The sequence below is a fragment of the Suncus etruscus genome, chromosome 12 (assembly GCF_024139225.1).
Source record: "Suncus etruscus isolate mSunEtr1 chromosome 12, mSunEtr1.pri.cur, whole genome shotgun sequence".
Taxonomy (NCBI): Eukaryota; Metazoa; Chordata; class Mammalia; order Eulipotyphla; family Soricidae; genus Suncus; species Suncus etruscus.
This window is the reverse complement of record NC_064859.1, coordinates 30,648,168-30,652,596: the sequence shown is the minus strand read 5'-3', so window position 1 is coordinate 30,652,596 and position 4,429 is coordinate 30,648,168. Positions and strand designations below refer to the sequence as shown.

Sequence of the window (4,429 nt, the reverse complement as noted above, 5' to 3'; positions counted from 1 at the left end):
TCCATATGTTGCCTAATTCTTAGGAAAGTAAAAATTGTTAATCTGATGAAAGGGTGTGTTGGGTGATAACTGAATTTTCTCTTAAAGGGACTTTTATCAAGCTTTATAAGTTTTATGTAAAATCTTACATATTTCTGTCCATCTTAACTTGAGCAGCACTGAGGTAGGGGTACTGTCTAGATTTTTACAGCTGAGAAGACTTCTCAGCAAGGTTCTTCACTGTTTCTAATTTCAGACCTAAGTCTGTCCCACTTTCTATGTAAATTCTCTAGCCACATGCCAAGCTGCCTCTCTGACAGCAGAGAGCATCTGCCAAAATTCAAGCATTGGAGGCCTGGAGCAGACTCAGAGCTTAGTGCAGCCTAGAAGCATGAGGGTGTTCCTGAATGAACATTATCCCAGGCAGGGAACAGTTTTTGCCACAAAATCATTGATATTGTAGTTTTCAGGGATCACGTGAAGTTTCCACGGTCATGTTCACTGAGCTGTTACTACATGAACAAAAACATACAGAAGATGTAATGATAAGAATTATAGGGTCCTGCCTTTAAAGTTGGGATTTGATTTTTTAAAAGAAAAAGTAGGGGGAAAGTCATGGGTCTCTGAGAAATAACAATGGGAGGATTATCCTTAAATCCTTTGAGTAATATATCAGATCTTAGACTCCAAAGAAGCCTGAGATATAAATCAAGAATTGTGGCAGTAGGTCAGAGGCTGGAAAAACCAGCCCTCACTCAAATGGCAGCGCTGAAAACAGCTTGTTGATCAACCAAGTGAGGAAGGATTGGTGTGTCGGAGTAGGGCCTGTACACTTGGCATGGAGGCATGGAGAAGTTCCTTTCTAGTAGAGCCAATCAGATATATTGGGGGCAAACACAGGTCTGAAATGAAGCATTTCTCAATTATTCAATCACATCTTCCTTTTTTTCACCACTTTCACTGTCAATATTAATGCAGTTCAGTATTATTCCCTCCCTATTTTTATAGGATGAGAAGCTCCAAGGTTTCAACTGTATTTTAAGTATGCTTGTTTCCAAAACTAAACCATAAACTCTTATTTATAAGCAAGAACCAAGGTCTGTTTCTTTGATTTTGTTTTGTTTTTTAGTTTTTGGGCCACACTTGGCTATGCTCAGGGCTTACCCTTGGCTCTGTGCTCAGGAATCATTCCTGGTGGTGCTCCGGGGACCATATGTGGTGCTCGAGATTGAAGTCAGATTAGCTACATGCAGGCAAGATTTCTCTGGTATCAAAAGGTCTGTTTCTTAATATTCCCTAAGAAAAACATTGAATACAAAAAAACATTCATTAAATTGCCAATTAACTTTGAAATATAAAAATTTAGGGCCCGAGAGATAACACTTTTATTGCACAGAGCTGCAATCAAACACAGGGTTTGATCCCCAGCACCACATATGGTTCCCTGAGAACCACAGGGAGTAATGAAAAAAATTAAATTTGGCAATGCTAGATATCAGGTCCAGGGCCTCATACATGTGAGGCAAGTGCTATACTGTTGAACTCTATCCTTTAGACTTTGTTCTTCAATGATTATATAGTTGTCCTACCCTTATACATCTCTTTTTCCTTTTCTTTTCTTTTTTTTTTTTTTCATTTTTTGGGTCACACCTAGTAGTGCTCAGGGGTTATTCCTGGCTCTGCGCTCAAAAATCATTTCTGGCAGGTTCAGGGTACCATTTGGAATGCCCCTGGGTTATGTGCAAGGCAAACTGCTGTGCTATCTCTCTGGCCCCTCCTCATACACCTTTTAGTTGTGTTGTTCACCCTGGAGTTAGATGCTCACACACACTTGTCTGCTGTGTGGCTGGAAGAAACTTACAGCACCTGAAATCACAAAAACCTGAGAGATTTCTATGACCCAGAATATATAAAATAGGTATTCAAATCACACATAATGAATCATAAATTTATTCTACAAAATTTTTCACAAACCCCACATTCAGTTATATGACCTCCTCTTAAGTGCAATTTGTCGTTTCAGAAGCTAGTTTATTAACTCTGTAAAAGATTTCAATCTAATTTTAGTTCTGTGTGGTAGTAGAAACCAAAGACAAGGAACAGATTTTCTTGCAATTCACATTTACATAATGAAGAAATGTATTTGTCCTACTCACTTCAACATTCCCAGATTTAAGAATATTTCCTGGGATGGGGCCGGAAAAATAGCACAGCAGTAAGGCGTTTGCCTTAGATGCAGAAGGATGGTGGTTCGAATTCCGGCATCTTATCTGGTCCCCCAAGCCTGCCAGGAATGATTTCTGAGCATAGAGCCAGGAGTAACCCATGAGCACTGCCGGGTGTGACCCCAAAAAACAAACAAACAACAACAAAAAAGAATATTTTCTGGGGCCAGAATAATAGCACAGTGGTAGGACATTGCTTTGCACAAAGCCAATCTAGGATGGACCTTGGTTCAATCCCCCGGCATCCCCGTGCTTGCCAGGAGTGATTTCTGAGTGCAGGAGTAACCCCTGAGTGTCACAGGGTGTGGCCCAAAAAGAAAAAAAGAAGAATATTTCCTGTAACTAGAACACTAGTTCAATGGATAGGGCATTTGCCTTGCCCATGACCAACTCAGGTTCAATCCCTGGCACCCGATATGGCCTCCTTGCCCACCAGAAGTGCACCTGAGAGCAGATCCAGGAGTAATCCCTGAGCACTTCTGATGGTCCAAAACTTCCCACCAAAAAATAATCAATTTTAAAAAAGACGTGCATTACACCTCTATGAGCTTATATCTGAGCATCAAAGCAAGCCCTGATGAGCACAAGAATATACACGAACACTACCACCAAATAGTACAAACCCTAGCAAGCACCACCCTTAAAAGTCTGTGAAACATTCTGTGAGCACCACAACTAAGAGTGTAAGTGTAAGAGCACCGTGACCTAATGTATGACCACCAGGGAGCATCACAGCTAAATGTTAAGGCTCCACAGCCAGGAATGTGTACAACTCCAGTCATGACAGTGAAGGGTAGCTAAGGATCAGAGACAAAAATAAAGGGTATGGACTAATGTAAATTCCTATTACCAAAAAGCCTATCCTTAAAAATGCTATCTTTGAAATAAATATGCCCTAACATGACATTTTTGTTTGTTGGAACACACTCAGCTGTGCTAGAGGCTTACTCCTGACTCTGTATTCAGAAATCACGGCTGACAGATCCAGAGGATCAGTTGGAGGTCCTAGAGATAGAAACAGAGTCAACTGTATACCAGGAAAACACTATTGCTCCAGCCCCATAAATAGAATGTTTTAGGTATCTATTGGTTTACAAAATATCACAACATTGGATTGCAATTTATATTATTTATGCAATATTCTTAAAAGGCTAGGCCAAAAAAGACCTGTTGAAATGATTTAAAAATAAAATCTGTTGTGTTCACAGTTTTACTAGGTGTAAAATGTTGAGGTACCCAACAAATTAGCGACAAGAACACTAGCATTTAAAGAAAAGTTTAACAGGGGCTGGAGTGATAGCACAGCGGTAGGTAATTTGCCTTGCACACAGTGACCCAGAACAGGCCTTGGTTCAATCCTGGCTTTCCATATGGTCCCCCAAGCCTGACAGGAGCAATTTCTAAGTGCAGAGCCAAGAGTAACCTCTGAGAGCTGCCAGGTGTGGCCCAAAAATACAAAACAAAGTTTCTTCTTAGGCCTTTCTTTATTCAGTATGATTAAGAATGTTTGTATCTGGCATTGCTCCAACACATCTTATATTATGGCCACAACTAATAAGGTACATAGAAAACATATTGGTACCAAATAATGTGGGTTTCCTAAGTACTTTGGTAAAAGAAAAAAAGAACAAATTTTAATTAAATTTTAACTAGGAAGGAATGCAGATTTAAAAAATAAAAGTTAGTGTTTGCTTCAGCAACATATACACTAAAATTGGAACAATACAGAGAATATTAGCATGGCTCATAAACGAGATGGTCCTGGAACAAAGATCACAAGCAAATTTGTAGTGTTCCGCATTAAAAAAAAAAAAGAAACAGAAAAAGAAAAAGGAAGTTATACTGAGAAACAGGAAACTTGGCTCCAAGCAGTTAGTTTTCTATAAACTAAGTGGGTTACTGAGGGCTTAGTTGTCTTTTAAATTCTTGGGGCACAACTTTATCTGCAAAATTGGAGGGGCAGGGTTTTTTGTTTGTTTGTTTGTTTGTTTTGAGGAGTGGAGGGAGTCACATTTAGCTGTATTTAGGGTTTACTCCTGCTTCTGTACTAAGGATAACTCCTGATGGTGCCCAGGGATATGTCATGCCAGGGATCAAATGTGGGTCAACTGTGGACAAGGCAAATATCTTATGCTCTGTATTATTGTTCCCAGAACAGAGACTAGTTTTAAATTAAATTATTTCTAAGGTTGCTGAGAATTTTCAGCATATTTTAAAATAACTCC

The 4,429-nt window shown here is 39.4% G+C and overlaps 1 non-coding gene across 1 annotated transcript; it reads left to right on the top strand.

The window, feature by feature from the left end:
* The first annotated feature begins 3,888 nt into the window (after positions 1 to 3,888).
* LOC126025330 (U6 spliceosomal RNA) lies at positions 3,889 to 3,993 on the top strand. The gene has a single exon (XR_007501346.1). It is a non-coding gene; the product is annotated as a U6 spliceosomal RNA (small nuclear RNA).
* Positions 3,994 to 4,429: the final 436 nt, after the last annotated feature.